Source organism: Delphinapterus leucas, chromosome 10 (genome assembly GCF_059928025.1).
Source record: "Delphinapterus leucas isolate spDelLeu-1000000601 "Yukka" chromosome 10, BTC_Dleu_Yukka2, whole genome shotgun sequence".
NCBI classification, from domain to species: domain Eukaryota; kingdom Metazoa; phylum Chordata; class Mammalia; order Artiodactyla; family Monodontidae; genus Delphinapterus; species Delphinapterus leucas.
The window spans coordinates 59788437-59810329 of NC_143138.1; the positions used below are offsets into that span (position 1 = coordinate 59788437).

At 45.4% G+C, this 21893-nt stretch overlaps 1 protein-coding gene across 15 annotated transcripts in view; it reads right to left on the reverse strand.

Annotated features, from left to right (window-relative positions):
- Window positions 1-21893, reverse strand: part of TRAK1 (trafficking kinesin protein 1) — a 164058-nt gene that overhangs the window by 104486 nt on the left and 37679 nt on the right. For 5 of the 15 annotated variants that reach the window (XM_089919122.1, XM_089919121.1, XM_089919117.1 and 2 more), the window contains one exon: window positions 8760-8881. The exons of 9 other annotated variants lie outside the window; for them this stretch is intronic. The gene's annotated coding sequence lies outside the window, so the exon portion shown is untranslated. Of the gene's footprint in view, window positions 1-8730; window positions 8882-21893 lie in introns of all 15 variants that reach the window. One more of the 15 variants, XM_089919120.1, reaches the window with a different exon arrangement.

Here is a 21893-nt window from a genome sequence, read left to right on the forward strand (position 1 = left end):
CTGGACCACAGCTAAAATGATGACACCTACCCTGAAATGAGCATACCCAGGTCACCTGGCAGCCACATGGAGCGTGGGAAGAGCTATGCATGAGCATCCTGGGGAAGACATGCACCCCTCTAAAAAAAAGCCATCTTTTTTTTGTATATTGAATTATATAAGATGTGATACCTCTCTTAAACCCTTTCCAACCACCGTATATTCTCAACTCTCCAAGAGCTTTACGGCATGCCCCAACCTTAAGCTACAGCATGAAATTAGAAGACTTCTTTAAGAATATGATGCAAACTACAGACCTTATGCCAAAAAAACACACGCAGGTTCAGGAAAATCAGCCCATTCATAGGCTCTCAGGAATCCAAGGGCAGCAGGTTAAGGGTCTGGGGACTAGCAGGTCACTCTCTCTAGGGGCCATTCCAGCAACATCAGCCTGACCCAGGGTCCACACCCCCGCGTAAAATCTGGATGGGCCTAAAAAATACCTGCTAGAAAAGGGATGGTGCATGGCAGAGGCTACTGAGAACCCCATTTGGTTCCAGTAACAGCAAACCTACATGCAAGAGATGTCTCCACACGGTTCAGGAGAGCGCTACCACCTTAGACATTAACTTTCAATTCAGCCAAGGGCCCTTTCCTCCAAGCCCACCTCCACATACCACATACTGTGGGTATGCACACATATATCCAGAAAAAATGCCGAACATGACCATCATGAACAAGACAGAAAGCCTGAGAAACATTCTTCAGCAGGACAGTTCTCAAAGTGTGGCCTGAGAACGCCCGGGGTTCCCTGAGACCAGTTTAAACGGTCTGCAAGGTCAAAATGATTTTCTAAGGTACTTTCACTATCATTCTCTCATAGATGGTACGATGGAGCTCTCCAGAGATTTCCATGATGTGTGATGATACCTTTGTTCTGAAGGTTAACGAAGGGAATGTGTACTTCTGAATCCTTGTGGTTTAAAATTTTCTGTTTTGATTTCTAATACAATATGTGTAAATCAAGGTGACACACGTGAACAAAAGCTCTTTGGGATCCTCAATCATTTTCCTGGGACCAAGAAAGTTTGAGAATTATTGTTCTAGTAATAATATATTTACAGTTCATTTTTTTTTTAAATAAGAAAAAAAGAGAAAAAAGAGTAAAGTTAACAGAGATTTACTCAACATGGTGCAGTCAGTGATGAAGGGAAACAAACTACAGCCCTCAATATGAAGTTATTTACCAAAATACACCAAGAGTTCCTATTGTAAATGGTGATAAACTCCCTGCCCTCATTAAAATGAACATACAAATATAAAGTAGGAAGAGGTGCGGGAGCCTGTACATCCCTGGTGAAAAGTGATAGGGAGCCAGAGATAAAAAACAGGATTGTATCAACAACATCTCCTCAGTGATTCAAGTACAGACAAACGGAGAAGCCGCCCAGTAAGAAAAACCCTGGAATTCTCAAGAAGAACCCCCAAAATATTGTGGGCAGCAGAGGCCTGAGGGAGTGGACTAGAAGACCTTCCAGAAGGGAACCAATTAAGCTATTGTTATAGGGTACTCTAAGATATTTAAAGACATAACGACCCCACTCTTCCCGAGGAGCTGCAGGTACTCGGACCACACCTTGTGAGCTATCCCTATTAAACAGATGGACAAAAAGAACTCAGAGGTGGGGAATACAAGCTAAGTAGGCACGGCAGTGAAATTAAACCAGGGACACTTAAAAGAAGAAAAATGGGCAAAGGATATGAAGATTCTCTCCCCTCCCCAAAAAAGAAGTACACAAACCAAACATTGTCAGGACCCTTAATTGTGATCCAAAAAAATCTCTTTATCAGACTGACAAAGATTTAAAAACTATAACAATGCTCAATTTGATAAGAGTTTTAAGAAACTTATAGTGGAGAGATGGGTAATAAATTCAGAAGGACAGCTTGGCTAAATGCATGTAGCTTTTTGGCCCGAGGATGCACAGACCAAGGGTGCTTATCACAGTGAAAAGCTAAGAACAAGCTAACACGTAACAGAGAGGATGGAGCCAATTACGGTGCAGCCACAGAGACGTGAACTCTGCAGCTGCTAAAAGGAAGTGTCAGAGCAGATATGAATTGATCAGCGTGGAAGGATGCTCTACACAGAGAAATGGTAGGTAATGAACACGGGCTCTAAAAGGTTTTGAAAACTCATTAATGGATTGGACCCTCATTCGAATTTTCTTTAATCTGTACTTCGACGCAGTCTATATGATCCTTACACAAAAGTTTGAAATAGTTTCTCCCTTTGCAAAATGCCATTGTCCCCCTGAAATCAATAGGGTTTTTTTTAAGTTGAAATATAATTAACATACCATATTTTGTTAGTTTCAGGTGTACTACATAGTGATTTGACATTTGCATACGTTATGAAATGATCACCATAAGTCTAGTAACCATCTGTCCCCACCAATCAATGTGGTTTTTAAAACAAAGGGTCAAAAACATAAAGATTTCTTAAAGAGAACTTCAATCATGGATTTTACAACGTTTGCTTTCATTTTCTATAAAATGAGGGAGTTGGCCTAAATCCTGATCACCAGCCCCAAATCACTACCGTCCCTCCTCCTAGTACCTTTGCTTCAACTTACAGCTCTCACACACTAACTCCGAAACACAGCCAAATAGTTCAAGTAAGTGCAAACATTTTCTCAAAAAAACAAATTTTGGAGACACCAGCCCGTGCTCACTCAAGCCTCAAGGGGAACTCAAGCAACCACATTCAAGTCCAAAGTCCCCTTTTTATGGGCATCAACTGGCAAAGCCTTCAAAAGCTTGAGAAGCCCTCTTTTTTTTTTTTTTTAAAGTAGAACAAAACTACTCCAATTGATTTTCTTTCATCTCAAACCCCAGTTAAAATAATTAAGCACACAGATGTGTATATTCAGCATTCACATACATACCAACTTGAGGTCCATCATATCCCATGATTTGTGAATTTTAATTCTCACCGTATGACTTTTTTGCCAGAACAGTATTTTTGTTTTACTGTGGTTAAAAACAAACACATAACATAAAAGGTACCATCTTAACCATCTTTAAGCTCAGGAGTGTTAAGTACATTCACACTGTTGCACAACCCATCTCCAGAACACTTTGCATCTTGCAGAAATGAAACTCTGTATCCGTTAACCAATAATCCCCCACTTCCGCTCCTGCCAGCACGGGGCAGCCACCAGTATGCTGTCTATCTGTATCTCTATGAACTCACTACTCTTAGTGCCTCCTATAAGAGGGATCCTACTGTATTTCTCTTTTAGTGACTAGCTTATTTCACTTAGCATAATGTCCTCAAGGTTCATCCATGTTGCAGCATGTCAGAATTTCATTCCTTTTTAAAGGCTGGATAATATTCCACTGCACTGAGAAACCCTTCTTGAAGTAAAAAGATCAATCTTTAGCCCATGAAAATCTAGTGGGAAATAATCTAAATCTCTATCAATACAAAAGCAGTTTATAAATTATGGCCCGCCCAAATCACTGGATTTTATAAAATAAGATTATCCACATAAGGCACTTACATCCATGCCAGGTACATATCACAGTCTCAAAATAATCATTATCATTGAAAGTATCATTTCCAGACTCTCGGAATCAGGCACCTTTCTGGACTCTCCGCCAATATCCATATGCCAACATTTCCAAACCTATTGTATTTATATCGTGAAACCTTTTGCCACAGGATATCTGGCCCCATGGCATTTATTTCATGGAACAGACTTTGGGGAAAGCTTCTCTGTATTTGGCAAACCTCCATACCTTCATCACCCCCCTGTCCAGGACTCATCTCTCCCACAGGCTGTGGGAGCTCCTTGAAAGCATGGGCTGGCCCTAGCACCTGTTAGTTACTGAGTAAAGATCTGCAGAATAAATAATAATGAATGAAACAAGGGGTTTGGTCCAAACGACCTGAGGATTTCCTGAAGCTACGAAGCTGTAGTTCTATGATCCATACAGGAACCAAAGGGTCAAAACTCCCAAATTACACACAGCTAACCCTGAAGATTCACAGAAATCAATGGGGAAACTTTCTGAAACACTCCTGAGGTGTTCCAGGGATGCAGACCACCTCCCATGGGCCCTTCAGAATGGCCTCAAATGAACCTCACTTCATCCTTTCCAATACAGATCAACATACACCAAATGTGATGTCACGATTAAACGTGTAAGATCATCCATATACAATAATTCAGGAATCAGGAAGCCTCATTTATAGACCACTGAAAATCTGGGTTGCAAGTCCCTCATCCAGTTTTTAGAAGAAAGAGTCACAGCAGGTACCCTGTGAGGAGACCCAGGGACCGCGGAGTGCTGAGTGGTGCTCAAAAGGGCACCGTTAAGGACTCAATTTCCTAGGACAACTGTTTATCAGTGTTTTTATTCATAATGCAGTTTTTCTGCTGATAACTCAGGATCTCTAACAGCTCAAGGATCAGAAATAAACAGAGCCAGGCATCTGATCAGACTTGCAGAGGAGGCAAGCCTCCACTGTGGGAGAGACCGCCTAGCACATGGCCTCAACGACCCCAAAACATCATTTGGGGTGAAGAGGAGAGAGATGAGTTCCTGTAGGTCTCCAGCCTCAGTTTCCTCCTCTCTGAGGTAATAACACCCACACCTCTCGGACTGTTAAACTGATTACGGACACAGATGCAAATAATGTACCCAGCACAGTGTTAAGCACACAGCAACCCTCCAAGTTCACACACTCTCAAAGTGGTCACCTCCCCCTCAAAATGATTCATTTACTGTCTAAGAGAAGTGACCCTTGCATGTTCCTAAATTTTCACAATTTCCCACACCAGTATTCTGTTAAGGCAGTGCACAATTGTACAATCTTAACAGTATCAACTTTTGTTGAGACTTATGGTGTGCGCCAGATACTATGTCAAGTGCTTTGGAACCTCTAACTTCTACCACCTGCCGCTGGTCACCTCTCTCTTAGCTGAGTACTGCTACCAGTTCCATTTTACAGCTGAGGACAAGAATGCTCAGAGAGGTTCAGTAACTTTCCAAAGGTCACAGAGCCAGCAGGAGGGGGAATCCAGGTCTGAACTGAGAAAAGTGATGGGAACCCCATGGGAAAACGATCCTCAGCTCCTGGTTACTGCCCCTCACTCTAATGTACGCAGGCATTTCCAAGGCTTCACACGGGGTTCAGGAACAAAGCAGCCACAGCCCTGGATGCTCTCTGGCTCTGGCCAACCCTGGCACACCAAGCAAAAGGCTTCTTTCAGGCAGAGGGCACAAACGAGGCTTAAGCAAAGTGAGAGTGCATGGCCCTGAGAGATGAAAGCGCCTCTGTCTTATCGATTCTGCTTGGGGAGCCTTTGGGAAGGAGAGATTTTTCTTCGCAGAGGAGTGAGAAATTCTGCAACCTGGTCAAATTTTCAGCAAAAGAGGTACCAGGAAACGAAGCAGGAAATAGTACCCAAGGAGGCAGGCTGTTTTGCATTTGAGCTGAGAGGGATCTCCTGCCTCTCGCCTGGGGTGCTTGGCCCAGGTCCGGTGCCTCACTCTTCTCCTCAACTCGTGATCAAGATTCCAGCCCCTAGGCTGTCAAAGAGTACTGACCAAGCTGCTCAAGCCTAATGCAGTTTGCTGCTGACAGAATACATGTGTGCACGATTTCCTTCCCCTCCAGCATGGGATTTTTGTGGCTCAGAACCTGAGCAAAAACTCCAAGAGCTGTGTGACACTGAGGGGACGGTGTCACTCCTCTGGGCCTCAGCCACCCCATCTGAACAAAGAAGAGACTGAATGAGCAACAAAAAGCCAGTGGCCTTGCAGATAAGCCATGCCAGGAACCCCAAGTGCAGGCAGGTGGAGCTGCAGGAGGGCTTCTGTGTCCTAGTCAGCCCTTCCCCCACTGCCCCAGTGCTATTAGCACGAACCCTCTGCCACCCACGTGTAGGCAACTTCTGGCAGGAGAGCCAAGCGATACTGTGCAGACAGAGCTGCCCTTTGTGAACACAGATCACCTGTTTCCCAAGGGCTAAAGCAGGAGCTTCCTCCAGGACAAACTCAGAGGCTGTCAGGAGAAAACCAGAACAGATCTTCGGGGCTGGCGGCCCAACAGGTGACAAGGAGAAGCCCGTGCTGGGTGACCCCCTCCATGGTCAGCCAGGTGCCTGCCCTTTCAAGGTTTATGTTTGGGGGGCAGAGGCAGCCAATGTATCTGGGGGACTGACTTACTGTCACAGTTCAGCAATTCTGAACAAACAGGTCCCAGTGCAGCAAAAGTTTTCAAAACGGGATAAATTGTTCTCCAGGGTCATATCAGCCCTCTACTGCTATTGTGACAAACTGCCACAAACTTAGTGGCTTCAAATAGTCATTTTTCAAGTCACAGTCCTATAGGTTAGCAGTCAGACACGAGCCTCGCCGGGCTCCAGCGGAGGCGTCAGCAGGGCTGCGCTCCTTCCTGGAGCTCCAGGGAAAAACCCGTATACCAGGTGTATTCTGGTTGTTGGCAGAAATCAGTTACTTGTGGTTGCAGGACTGAAGACCATACTTCCATGCTGGCTGTTAGCCGGGGGCTGGTCTTTGTTCCTAGAGGCTGCCCGTGTTCCTTCTCCTCCTTTCCTCCTTTCCATGGGCTCCTAGAGGCCTCTCTCCAGTCCCTGCATGCGACCCCTACATCTCAGAGCCAGCAAAGGCATGTCGAATCCTTCACACACTCTATCTTCTCCTTCTGCTGCATCTTTCTAGTCTCCTCTTCTGTCCTTTTCTGTTTTTAAGGGCTCATGTGATCACACTTCAGATAATCCAGGACAATCTCCCTATCTTAAAGTCATGTGACCAATAGCCTTAATCCAACCTGCAAAGTCCCCTCATAGCAGTACCTAGCTCATTACGTGACTGACGAACCAGGCGACAGGAGCCTTGAGAAAACAACTTCAGAATTTTGCCGCCCACAAGGGCCTTCGGTTCTAAAGGCACAGTATGCTTTAGAAGCCCCCACTAGCCCCAAGCCTACTGAGAAGGCAGACCACAGTCAGCCCACAGCCTCCCAGGCCCTTTCAGCTCCAGAGCAAGATGACTCAGATCCAACGATGGGTACCACACAGGACTGGGTTTAGTCCCAGCCCAGCCACCCCCTACTGACTGCAGTCCCGGGTCAGGTTCCAAGACGTCTCATCTATAAAATGTGGGTACGACCAATGGTTGACAAGCTGCCGGAAGAAGCAGACACAATGAAAGGAAATGGCCTGCCAGGCCTAGGACGGCAGGCCTGAGACCGAATCAAAAGTCTGGAGACCCACCTTAGGGATCACAAGCATTTAGCACCTGGACATGCAATGGAGGCACTTTTTCACCACATTGTTTCTATCTTAGGAATAATCACATGAGGCCAAGGAACTTGCAGGCTGTGGATAGTCCTAAAGGAAAAGAGCCGTTTGAAATCAGGGTGAGCACCCCAGAACCTTGATACCTGCTTGAGGCCGACACGCTCGCAAAGGATCTTGACTAAGGCCTGACTAGCACCAGGGTTCCCCCCTCTCTGGCCAGGGCTATTTGCTTTGATGCTATCTTACAGCTACTTCTCTGAGCAAACGGCTGCCTGCTTACATGGTGATAAGATGAACATGTGCTTTTTGCAAGTGCAGAGAGCCCCAGCACTCCTTGCAAAATGAGCTACAGGTCTGGCACTGGGCTTGTTCATTTACATGCATGATCTCGTTTAAGGATCACAACCTATGAAGTAATATCCGTATCTGCTTTTTACAGGAGAGAAAACAGCCTCAGAGAGATTAAATTACTCTCCCAGGATGTGAACCTAGATTTGAATGGCTCCAAAGATGTTGCTGTATTACAGTTTTGAGTGTATTGTGCTTATGTCCTTAAAGTTGTTCGAAGTCCGGTGGAGAATCAGATATTTCATGGGGTCCTCGACCAATGATCATCCTCCTTCATCTAGCCACTGTCTCTCAAAACAATGCTCTTGCCATAACAGAGGCAAAGGAACTCAAAGCGAAGACCCCACTGAGACCACTCAAGCCTGTATAAGAAATATGCACACCCCGGATTCAAAAAGAGTCATGTACCAAAATGTTCATTGCAGCTCTATTTACGATAGCCCGGAGATGGAAACAACCTAAGTGCCCACCATCGGATGAATGGATAAAGAAGATGTGCCACATATATACAATGGAATATTACTCAGCCATAAAAAGAAACGAAATTGAGCTATTTGTAATGAGGTGGATGGACCTAGAGTCTGTCATACAGAGTGAAGTAAGTCAGAAAGAGAAAGACAAATACCGTATGCTAACACATATATATGGAATTTAAGAAAACAAAATGTCATGAAGAACCTAGGGATAAGACAGGAATAAAGACACAGACCTACTGGAGAACGGACTTGAGGATATGGGGAGGGGGAAGGGTGAGCTGTGACAAAGCGAGAGAGAGGCATGGACATATATACACTACCAAACGTAAGGTAGATAGCTAGTGGGAAGCAGCCGCATAGCACAGGGATATCAGCGCATAGCACAGGGATATCAGCTCGGTGTTTTGTGACCGCCTGGAGGGGTGGGATAGGGAGGGTGGGAGGGAGGGAGGCGCAAGAGGGAAGAGATATGGGAACATATGCATACGTATAACTGATTCACTTTGTTATAAAGCAGAAACTAGCACACCACTGTAAAGCAATTATACCCCAATAAAGATGTTAAAAAAAAAAAAAAGAAATATGCACACCCCAAACAGACCAAAGATGGGGGTCTGACCTCCAGGGCCATGTTGGGCTGGCCGACAGCTGACGGGCGACTGTGCAGGTCTTCTCCTCTCCTACTTCTCCATCATATCACTCCCCACTTCATCTGACTTTTCTGGCCAACGGGACAAGGGGCTAAGGAGTAGAAAATATCATGTAAGAGTTGAACAGCTGGGGGAGGAGGAGATGAGTTGCAGTTTTGCAGCAACGGTGTCAGGAAAGAGCAGGACCGCCAAGAAGCAGCCACTGGCCCTACAGGACGATGCTGCTCTCTGTGGGCTTTCACACGCGTAACGCCATTTGTCCCGTAAAATAAATCCGTGCCACAGCTCGGTAGAACCGTTCTCATTCTGTGAGGTGGGGAAAGGTTAAGCGACTTGCTCGAAGTCTTCTCTCAGATAATGGCAGAAGCATCTCAGATGATGACGGGAAGCATTTCTTATTTACTCAAAAATGTCAACTACTGCTATACCATGCTGCAAGAGGAAGGAGCATCTTGGGAGAGGGCATGTGTGGCCACCCACAGAATGAGGAAGAATACTCGGAGGAGCTGGTATCAGCAACTACAGCCAGAAAGTCGGAGCCACGTGAGGTAACCAAAGGCACAGGAAAGGAGATGCCATATGGTCTCCAGGATGGCAATCAGGGCTCTCTGTGAAGTCCTATGAGCATGACTGAGGGTTCCTAAAAAAGGAGAGGCCAGGACAGCTGGAGACTAAGGCAGATACTGTCAAGGTTTCCACGAGGATGACTGAAGGGAAGAACTCGAGCACGGAATGGGGGCTGCACGGGTGTGCCCGTCACATATGCCCAACACCTGCGCCTGTCACTTGTGTCTGTCACGTCTGCCTGACCCGGACACCTGACAGGTGTGCCCGTCACGTGCGCGGTGCCCTCACATGTGTCTTTCCTCCCTTGCTCTCTCTCTCTCCCAGGCTCTCATGCCCAGGCACACACAAGCACCCACGGACACCAACACACACATGTGAAATAAATGTCATTCTTAAGGCCATACTGTTCTCTAGCTCTGAAGGTGAATCCCTCCGATTTTTTTTTTTTAATCAAGAATCACTCAAAGAAAATTTCCATCACTCAAGTCAAGTGGAGAAAAATGCCTCTGACCCAGCTTAGTCCCATAACTCAGCCTTCTCTTTCTAAACTGTGCTGAGGACAGAAGCAAACCCACCAATACAAGGCAGTGCCCCCTGCAGATGCCTACGAAGTAAGGACAAAGCCATTTCATCGGTCAGGTCTCACTGAATGAGAAGTGTCATGTGACCAATTCCCCGGTTTCCAAAAATAATTCTGCTACAACCCAGAGCACAGAAGTGCCCAGCCACGCTGCCTTCTGTAAGCCCAGTGCCCTCTCCCAGAATAAGGAAGAAAGGAGAATAAAAAGGCAGCGCGCTCTGACAGCCTTACGTAACAGTCCCTGTCTCTCCGGCTGGCCGCAGCAGATTTATAATGTGCCATAAATAGCTCCCTCTCCAGGGAAAGGAGACCACGCTGTGAGGCTGAGCTGCAGAGCCTCACTGACAGCCTGCCTCTCCTCTTCCATCCCCAACGGAACCTTCATGCGTCTTGCAGCACAAAGCGAGTTCAGTGAGAGCAGCTGGCCCAAGCCCAGCGCAGACCTAAGAGACCTGAGTCACCTAAGAGACCCTAAAAGCTGAACAAGACATTCAGGGAGCACCGTGTAGCACAAGCCAGTGTAGGAACCATAATTACAGCACGGTCCTCTGCAGACAAGCCTCCCCAGCATAGCAGGCCGACAGAGCCGCTCTGTGCTCCCAAACCAAGTCGGGACAAACAGCAGCCTCTGGACATTTCATTCTGCTAGCCAGAGAGTGTAAGCCACCCTGGCAGGCGGCAGGCAGGCTGGAGGTGGTTCTTGGTGGAGCATCATGGCCCGTATGCTCCCTGCCCCAATTCGAACCCCCATCAGAAAACCCCGATCTGCACCAGAGTCCTCTCCACATTCCCAGGTCCAGGGAGGAACCCTAGAGGCTGGCCAAAGCCGGGCAGGGTGTAGCAGGAGTGGGAAGCTCATCCCAAATCCCTGTGGGGTGGCTTGTTGGAAATCTCTGCGATTCCAGGCTGGAAAGCGGTTGCTCTGAAGAGGAAAACTTTCCGAGAAGACTCAGATGTTTTAAATGAGGAAGCCCTGCAGCCCACACTGCATGTGCTGTCACTTCGAAGGGGTGTGGGGTGCAAGAAACGGGGAGAGAGAGAGTCGGGATCCACGGGGAAGGCAAGTACGTGAGACCTGTTAGTGATAAAACCTCACCCAGCCAGAACAGTGGCTGCGGAGCTGTCACGCTCAAGGATAAAGGTAGTATAATAACCAGAGTGAGGAAGAGGCCTGGGAATGCGGGGCAAGAGTGAGAGAGGAAGAGAGGGAAAGAGAACAGTTCTCTGTACGGGACCCCTTGCTGGGTCCCGGCTTTTACTGCACTCACTCCCCGGGTGGAGTCTGGCTTTAAAAAAAATCATAATGACTCCAACAAGGAAAAGAACACGAATGCTTCCCGGTTATTGCAGTGACCGTGAGCCCAGCCAGGCCCGGGTACATTACCCCAGGGAATGCTGACCTAAAACTCAGGGCAGCCTGCAGGCCTGCGTCATGGCCCTCCTCCAGTTGCCGATGGGGAAACTGGGGCTGGAGGCAACGCCCCACAGTCCCAAGAACCTAGAGGCGGGGCCAGTGTTGAACCCAAATGTGTTTAATGCCTCAGCACATGGCAAACGCGCCAATAAATGCGTAACGACAACATCAACTTAGTTCATGGTATTCTTCTCTTACCACTTATGTAGATCTAAAATTTTCAAAACCAGTTGGGACATAAAAAGGAGCAATCCTACATGAAAAAGAAACTTTTAAGATTATAAGAGAAGGTCGATTTCAAGACAAATGCTTTCAAAGAAACCATGAAGATTATTTTACACTGAAAAATGTTAACCTCCCCAATAAAAATACTCATGTAGGAATCATTATGAGAGAAAATTCAATAATAGTTTTCAGGAGAAAAATCACAAGTAATCAGAGAAATGAAAATGAAAACAAGTATGAGATACCCTCTTATTATCTATCCCACATGCACACCTTTTCCCCCTAGTTATAACCTGTGCCTCTGACCATGTGGGTAAGGAGGTCACTCACACCCGGGAGTACGCATCAAAAGCAGTTCCACTTGGGGCTTCCTGGTGGCTCAGTGCTTAAGAATCCACCTGCCAATGCAGGGGACACGGGTTCGAGCTCTGGTCCGGGAAGATCCCACATGCCACAGAGCAACTAGGCCCATGTACCACAATTACTGAGCCTGTGCTCTAGAGCCGGCAAGCCACAACTACTGAAGCCCACGCGCCTAGAGCCCATGCTCCACAACAAGAGAAGCCACCGCAATGAGAAAGAAGCCTGTGCACCACAAGGAAGAGTAGCCCCTGCTCGCTGCAACTAGAGAAAAGCCAGCGTCCAGCAACGAAGACCCAACGCAGCCATAAATAAATAAATTTATTTTAAAAAAAAGAAAAGAAAAAAATAGCAGTTCCACTTCTACAATTATTTCCTAAGGAAAAATCATAACGGTGCACAGAGATTGAACTTTCCTCTTCCAGCACTGCGTCACAGTGAAACACTGGAAAATAAAAAATGTCTAATAATACGGATTTCAATGAAATAAAACATGGTCCATCCATATAACAGGTCCGTACATGTTCCATTCCTAATGATGCTGCAGAGAAACCCACGGAAGCCAAGAAAAGGTACTCGGGATAGCCAGAGTGGGAAAAAGGCAGGTCACCAAACAGGGTATAGAATATAGTGTCTCTGTTTCAGTAAAAATGAGACACATACAAATATAATTGAAGAAGATCTCCAGTAGAATTTCATCTCCGCAGGCATCCTTTTCCCATCCACAGAACTACACCCAATAGCCCTGTTACCCCTCCTTATTAGGTCCTTGGCTGTCCTCCAGCACGACAATCGAGCCCTCACCTCTCCACGCTTCAGCACCGCTGCACCGTCCTACCAGCCCACACGTTTGAACAGCCTGGATATGAGCACATTTCCTCACCATGGCCACAGAGGTACAAATGCCATTTCCTAAAGCACATCCACTACAAGTTCAACCCCTCTGGGGACAGAAAGACACCGTCACCATTAGTCACTATGGGATGTTGGGCAGGTCGGTTTAACTTCTACAAGCCTCAGTTTTCTCATCTGTAAGATGGGAAATAGTAATAGTACCTAATGATGCAGGGCTCTCACGGGGATTAAAGGAGATAATACACTAAAGTCAAATGTCCTCTAAGCCCTTAGTAAATGCTCAATAAATCACACCTCTGCTCAGACCTCTGAGAAAACTCCCCAGAAGCAGGGGTTAACCTTCTGGGGAAATGGGCGCCCTATTTCAACAGGCACTTTCCTACAATCAGACTTTATAAAAAGTTCAAGCACACGTAATTTGAATTCCATGCCTCCTACAGTATTGGCAGAAACTGAGTAAAATAAAGACTTACTCCTGTCTGTTTTGTTCACTGTTGTGTCCCCAGTGCCTGGAACATAGTAAAAGTCGAGTGTAGAATGAATTAAATGATTCACCCTTTATGCTCAAACCTACTGAACACAACCAACCCAACTGTTCTATCTTAACCACAACTACACGATAGGCTAGTCACCACGATAATTGTGGTGACATAAAGTACAATGGATTTCCACTGAGTCATCTGTCATATTAGGAAATGAGAAGGAAATGTGGGATCTTCCCGGACCAGGGCTCGAACCCGTGTCCCCTGCATTGGCAGGCGGATTCTTAACCACTGCGCCACCAGGGAAGTCCTTAAATTGTGTTTTGAAGAAAGCTTCACTTCCATTTCCATGTGAGCTTCTCAATGTGCACTGAACCTACAGTGAAATCATAGCCTTGTGTTTTTGAAAACAGATTCCGCAGCTATGGAAACAAGTTGTCACTGTATACTGACTTCACTGTAGGATCAAGTGAGAAGAAACATCTCAGCTTGGACACAGCTACTTAGCTACAAACATTGTTCTTTTCAATAAAAGTGCTTAACCGTAATCAATAAAGCCCTTAAGTTCCTAATTCTCTAGACAAACTGTAGCACATAAAAGTTCCTTCAGCCAACAATTCATACTTCAGGCACATGTGTAGTAAAAAAAAGTGTCCCATTCCTGATTTTATTAATTCCAAATAATCCCCCGAGAGGCAAGTGGGTTCCACTTGGTCCACATTCAAAGTCAGATTCTAGACTTAAACCAGCTTGACGGCAAAGAACAAATTCTCTATAAAGCACTAATGCGGGCATCTGGAAATTACCAGAAAGGAATGGGAAATCTTAGCTCAATTTTTATCATCCACTTTCAGTAAGTAATCCAAAACAGACCTTGGAATTACTCATGAAGTAGCACAAATAATTAGGAATGTGTGGTACTGACAGCAGAAGCCCAAAGTCTCTATATAAGAATATCCCAGGAAGCAGTGAGGTCAGAGATCAGAGCCACCAATGGGCTGAAGGAAGCACATTTTTACCCCAGAAAAAGGCACTCCATTAGTCTTTCTGACTGAAATTAACAGGGCCGTTACTAGGAAACTCGTCAAAACAGCCATGCAAACATTGAGTGAACACTGACAGCTGGGCCTTCAGTCACAGAGCTTCCTGGGATGGCAGGATCTCACTAGGGTGAGGGATTATGGTTAGTACAATGCATAAAGGCAACAGCAAGACAGGAAGTGAAAGGAGGAAACACACCAGCTAGGCACTGGATGGCGGGGAGCCGGGGGGGAAGGGGGCAGGGAGGACTGAGTCATCCCCAAGCAGAAGAGGGCTGGCACCTCACTAGTCCCCGCCAGACACCACCCCCAAGGGTGCCAACTGCGGGAGGCCCCACAGAGGCACCACATCTGACCGTTGATGACCTTGCTCAGAGGGACCAATACCCACATGCAGCTTTATTTAGCAAGCCAAGCTATCTCTTTGTCCCTCCATCATATTTCCAGAACAGAGCAAGCAGCATCTCTGCACAGCCTTGGTGGGTCTAACACACCTCACAGCTCCTCTTCACAACTTAAAGTTGAACAGCAGACCCAGCTAAGACAGCTTGCTCATAGCTTTAAAACAACACCACCCACGTGGCCTCAGGGGAACTGATGGGGTCACATTTTTACAACTGTGTTATGCTTTGCCTACACTGTGTTTTTAATTTTTGGACTAACTGCCAAGTCTTAAAAATCATAAGTTTTCACACACGAAAGTCTGGATTGCTCAGCCCCTCTTGATAAATGTGGAGATCCGGCAACTTGAGGCTCACATTCGTGAGATTTTGCTGACAAGTAACACTTGGTCAGGACCTAGAAAGCAGCTGCCCTCCAATGTGCCAAAGTCCCCACCACTCCCTAGTACCTGGTACCCGGTTGATCTCATCCCTTTGTGTTATCCACCTGGCCTCTATTAGCATGTTCTATAGGAAAAAAAGGGGGCAACATTCTGGAATAGCTTTGCTTCCACCAATACAGAATGATTCCAATCTTGGCAGATCTTCTTTTATATGTCAATGTCATTTGCAAAATTCCAGTTAAAAAGAATCTCCGGAAAGGGGATTGGTTTTAGATAGAGTTCTGATTAGCTTACTGTTTATACTTACAATTGTGACATATAACCCAACATAAAAATTTTTAAAGAAATCCTTAAACTTCACATCACGAGAATTTTCTCCAACAAATCCTACTGTTCAATTTACAATCAGAATCTTCCAGGAGATCTATCAGACAGACCTTCAAAGACTAGATAATCCCAATTATACTTAAATTGTTCCAGAGCAAAGGAAATGAAAAAGAAATCCATTTCTTTTTATGAAGTACATATAACACTGACACCTAGGTACTTCCCTGGTGGTACAGTGATAAAGAATCCGCTTTCCAATGCAGGTTGGGTTCGATCCCTGGGACCCCACATGCCGCGGGGCAACTAAGCCTGCGTGCCTCAACTAGAGCCCGCGTGCCACAAACTACAGAGCCCACATGTCCTGGAGCCTGTGCGCCACAACTAGAGAAGAGAAAACCCACATGCCACAACTAGAGAGAAGCCCGTGCACCACAACGAAGAGCCAGCATGCCGCAATGAAAGATCCCACATGCCACAATGAGGAGCCTGCGTGCCACAACTAAGACCCGAGCCAAAAATAAATAAAATAAAAATAAATAAATAGGGACTTCGCTGGTGGCGCAGTGGTTAAGAATCCGCCTGCCAATGCAGGGGACACGGGTTCGAGCCCTGGTCTGGGAAGAGCCAGCATGCCGCAATGAAAGATCCCACATGCCACAATGAAGAGCCTGTGTGCCACAACTAAGACCCGAGCCAAAAATAAATAAAATAAAAATAAATAAATAGGGACTTCGCTGGTGGCGCAGTGGTTAAGAATCCGCCTGCCAATGCAGGGGACACGGGTTCGAGCCCTGGTCTGGGAAGATCCCACATGCCGCGGAGCAACTAAGCCCGTGCGCCACAACTACTGAGCCTGCGCTCTAGAGCCCGCAAGCCACAACGACTGAGCCCGCATGCCACAACTACTGAAGCCTGCGCGCCTGGAGCCCGTGTTCCACAGCAAGAGAAGCCACCACCATGAGAAGCCCGCGCACCGCAACGAAGAGTAGCCCCCGCTCGCCGCAACTAGAGAAAGGCCGCACACAGCAATGAAGACCAACGCAACCAAAAATAAATGAACAAAATTTTAAAAAATAGATAAATAATAAATCTTAAAAGAAACCACTGACACCTAAACCAGATAAATACAGCACAAAAAAAATGTAAACTAGAGACTAACCTCACGCGTGAATAGCAGCACCTTGCTCCACGAGGAAATGCCAGCAGCATTCTCAATAAGGTTGGCGACAAAGTTATATCTATACTACTGTAATATCTCCACGGCTATGTAACAATGTGCACAACAATCGACAGCCTTCATCAGTAACCAGTTAGAAGATGCAACGGAAGATAAAACGCCAAATACGACAACAAAATATAATACTCAGAAGTAAACTGAACAAGATTCATGTAAAACACAGGAAAACATTTTTAAAAATCCAAGTGATTCACTATGACACAAATTAATTGTAAGAGTAAAATACTGGAAGCAACCTCCATGTTTACATATAGGAGTTTATACCAAACAATGGAATACTACGCCACAGTAAACAAAAGAATGTATCGGGAAGATCTCCGTAAACCGATTCTAGAACAGTCTCTGGAATATACTGCTAAGTGAAAAAGAAAAGGTTACTACTTTCTCTACAAGGAAAAGGGGAAATAAAATATTCACACTTAAGTAGCTATTTATTTTTACAAAAAGAAATAAGGAATAAACTAACAATGGAAAATGGATTACCTTTGGGGGTGGGTAGGAAAAGGGTGAAAGATTAAGAAGGTAATGAGCCGCCTTTGGGTAGAGCCTTTCCTACACTTTGGACTTTGGATCATGTTAATGTTTTACATAATCTAAAATTTTAGTTAAGCCAATGAAGATGGAGACTCTAACACTGAATATAAACAGAAAGAAATGGACATAACCAGATAGCAAACAGTAACAACCTTAGCAACCTTAGCACTCAGAAGAAAAGAAAGCATCAATCAAAAGAGAAAAAAAACAAAGAAAGCCTCAATCAATGTCACTGGTGCATACAACACTCTTGTATGTACTCAATGAGATACACTCTCTAAGGGTCAAAAAGAACTGCAAAAAGTAAATCTTGAATTTTATATAGTAGGTTTGTTGATGGTAGTGGTATGAGTGTAGCCAATTTTTTAATTATTTGGGGTGCAGTGTGTAAATATATTGGTGTTGTTTATAACAAGGTTCGGGAGTTGTCAGTTTAGTTGGAAGGGCAGGGAAGGCATTTTTGGCAGAAGGCACAAGAAAACCGTAAAAAAGTTCAACATGGGTGGAACTTAAGATCTGGGGGGTAAAGGTGGAGAGGCGAGTGCAGACGCAGGCCACTTCAGCACACAGCTCCAGGGGCTACTACTCACACTGTAGTCTATGTAATCGTATAGTAAGGTGGCCCTGGCCTCGCACCCCATGCTAAAAAGAGCTTGGCCTTTGTCCAGAGGCAAATAATCCACCATGGCAGACATTCTCTCGGCTGCAAGTTCACCCTGAGACGCTCAATGATTTAAAGGTAACCATGGGCTTTGACATGAGAGCTTCATGGCCTGGAGGTCAGGAATACTCAGTATAAACCAACACTGCCAATTCAGATCTGCAGAAAGACATGTATCTTAAAACCTATTCTAAAACCTATTCTAGAATTTCCACAATTCTGTGACCTCTGATTAGACTCAAACAATATCAAAGCAAACGGCCTTTACCCAATGTAACTACTGAAAAAAATGTGGCTACTTAACCCATTGAAAATATATCCTTAATATTCTAAGGTAAAATCAATTCATAGATCATTTTCAGAAAAGCGTTTTCATTTCCCAGAAGAAATCTAGCACAAATATTTTAACTTCAGTATTTTAGGAAACATTCTGTAAGCTGCTTAAAATCTTTACTTTTCAATTGCTTTTCCATGATAAGTTCATAATAAAGCAAGATTCATCCTGTCCTTATTAGTCTAGAATCACATGGTAGCTTCCCAGATTCCACTTGACAACATCCTAAGAGTTCTTAGGAATTACATTCAGGTAACTCAGCAAGTTCAGAAAACTGTTTCGCAACTCAAAAGTCCTCCTGCACTGACTTGGGACTGTCTGTGAGAGAATTCACATTTTTGTGATGCGTCACCATCACCCAATCCAGGAGCCTTCTGTGGCATGTCCCCCAGGTCCTATCTCACCTTGGTCTTGGGGTGTTTCAGTTATCTACTGTTATACAGCAAACCACCCCAAAACATAATTGCTAAAAACAACAACGACTGACTATCTCTCACATTTCTGTGGGTGTGGCAGAGGCTCAGCAGGATGGTTCTTCTTCTGGTCTCACTTGGGACCTCTCGCGAAGTTGCATCAGATGATAACAAGGGCTAGGGCATTTAAAATGAGTTCCCTCACATGTCTAGCACCTTGGCAGCGATGCTGCAAGACTGGGACCTCTCTCTCACGTGGAAACATGTTGTTTCCACCCATTGGGCTTCTCCAGTGGTGGCAGGAGTGTTCAAAGTATGAGGCAGAAATCGAAGATCTCTTTAAACTCGGTCTTGAGAGTTACACAGTGTCACTTCTGCCACAGTCTACTGGTAACAGTAAGTCCCAAGGCCAGCTCAGATTCAAGGGGAAGAGATACAGACTCCACCTCTCCACAGGAGTGTGGCAAGAATCTGGAGCCCAGCCCAGATTTGTATAAACTCCTATATGTAAAGACAGCATCGTTCCCCTCGGACAATAAGGTACAGCTGTGCTGCCCCTGCCTGCTTTCTCTTTGTTCACCATATGGCTCACAAGAGAGTAAGAACTTGGGACTTCCCTGGTGGTCCAGTGGTTAAGACTTCGCCTTCCAATGCAGAGGGAGCTAAGATCCCACATGCCTCGCAGCCAAAAAACCAAAACATAAAACAGAAGCACGATCGTAACAAATTCAATAAAGACTTCAAAAATGGTCCACATCAAAAGAGTAAGAACTCACGAAGTCACCAAGTCTTTCCTGCAAGAAAAGTCTGATTACGCAAAGAACCTTAATGCTTCTTCGGCTATGGTCAAGGACAAGAGTTGCCAAACTTTTTCTATAAAAGGAAAGAGAGTGAATATCTCAGGCTTTGAAAGCAATATGGTCTCTGTCACAACTATTCAACTCTGCCACAGCAGCAGGGAAGCAGCAGTAGATAATATGCAAACAAATGGGTATGGCTGTGTTCCAATAAAAGTTTATATACAACAACAGGTTGGAGGGGGACGGAGTTGGCCTACAGGACTTAATTTGTCGAGCCCTGGGCTAGGAGAATGAGTGCTGGATTTCGGACTGGAAAATCAGGCCTGGAAGTCTGACTTTACTCACTATCCATGTGACCTGAGTTTCTTCAACTTTCTGAGGTTACCTTCCTCATCTAAAACGTAGAGAAAATGCCATTCATCTTCTGAGGCGGTTGTAGGAAGGGATATGCGTGAAAGTGCACAGCCCCTTCCCTCAGTAAGAAAAACATGCCTTAGTTCTAGCCTGCAGGGCCTGGAGAACAGCTCCTCCAGAGGGGGGGGTCCCAGGGAAATCTAGCTGGCAGGACAGAAGGACTGTCCACCACTGTTTCCCAATGGAATGGAACCTTCACTGATGAAAACTGTATTTCGCAGCAGACTGAACAGTCTTTGTTAGAGACCTGGCCCTGTTTTGCTCTTCCTCGATAGCAAAATATCTTGTTTTAAGGCATACAGACAGTATGGACGCAGATGGTTTTTCACAAACAAGTAAGCATACATGGTCAGCGAGAAGAAAAAAAATACCAAAGTAAGCAAGCCTCAGAAGTGTGATTACTCAAATAGAAAGTTTATTCAGCGGTACAGCAGTGTGATCATATTGTATTCAAGCTGGTTTTGTAGCTTCTGAAAAGGTTAAACAAAAAACAGTCTCTGAGACAAGTATATATATACATTTTTTAATGCTAAAGGCGTCACTGGAATTTTTTTAACATGGGAGTGCAAGCTTTACTTTTCTAAAATTGGCCCTGAGAAGGAAAAATAAAGTATTCAAAAAATCTATCCTTAGCCAAAAGGAATTTAAAGCATTAAAGTACTTGGTTTGCATCTCCCCTAATAGGGCAGTGCTTTGTAATACCAACAGTCCTCTAAGAAAATAAGAGATTCCTGTGTAGCTGGCAGCGTTCTACCCCAGCTTTCAGAAGATTCCATTCATCCACAGGAAAGTAGACAGATCAGAAGCTGAGTGATTTGTCCACTGTCAAAACCTCGTCCGCTGTAGGATTTTCCCGCAGCACCCACAGGAGCAGGATCTCAGCCATGGCCCCTCTTGCAATTTCATCGCCCCCTTCTGCCACAGCCGTGTGGCCCTGGCCAGAGCAGCTGTCCCAGTCTCCAGGAGAGACAGCTGCGTTCTGGGGGGACGGCGTTAGAAGGGCGTGCGTTCCCTCCTAAGCCCCAGAGTGAGTGCCAATGGCTGTCATCATTTGGATTGAAGGTCCCCTTCCAAAGCAATCTGGATCACTTCCAGAGCAAAATACTACTGAATAAAGTTAAAATCTAGGCAAACGGATGGATGGAAGGATGGATGCTTCGGACTTGTTGCTCCTGATCCATAAATTAATAAATGGATGTATATTGTTGGTCTTCTGAGTCAGAAATGAGATGGAAAAGAAGTGAGATGACTTAGCATGAGACAAGCAAAAGCGAACATTCCCAAATTCCCTTGTATTTGTACTTGAGCGGAATGGAATTCTCACATGATAGCTGGGATGTCTATATTAAGGATCTCAGGCCAATCTTCTACTAAATAAAGTTCCAGTGGCGTTGAGTTCACATGATACCCAGAGCTCTCCAGACAGCTGCTTGTTCTCCCCACATCTCCCGCTTTGGAACTGCAGCTTCAGAGTAGCTCCTTGCCTGCTCTTGCCATGGCCAGAGTCCATGCTGTACCCAGGAGGTGTGAGGGTGATGAGCTATCAAAGGACTGACAGATAACAGAGCTGCCTCTCTCACGCTCTCTGTGTATGTGTGTGTGTGTGTGTGTCCGGAGCCTGTGCTCTGCAACGGGAGAGGCCACAACAGTGAGAGGCCGACGTACGGCAAAAAACAAAACAAAACAAAACAAAAAAATCCACCACTGAAGGTCGATGGGTATGAAACATGTTAACATCAGGGGAAGATGGATCAAGGGTGTGTGGGAACTCTCTGTACTCTCTTTGCAAATTTTTTGTAAATCTAAAATTATACCATAATAGAGGTTTTTTTTAATAATAAACTTTAGGTCAACTTGAAGGCTTGAAGCATATCATTCCAGTTTCCAAAGGCTCCTCCTACATAAGGAGATGAAGCTGATCAGGTCCCCAAAGGACTGCAAAACACACCTGACGTTCTGTGACTCCTTAGTGTTGACATCAAGACGTTTCCCCCTTCCCCGATGGCAGGCTGCAGCTATACACTAGTGAGATTGCTAAGCCGAGTCCCACCTGCAGGACAGGCAGTCAACTGCTTA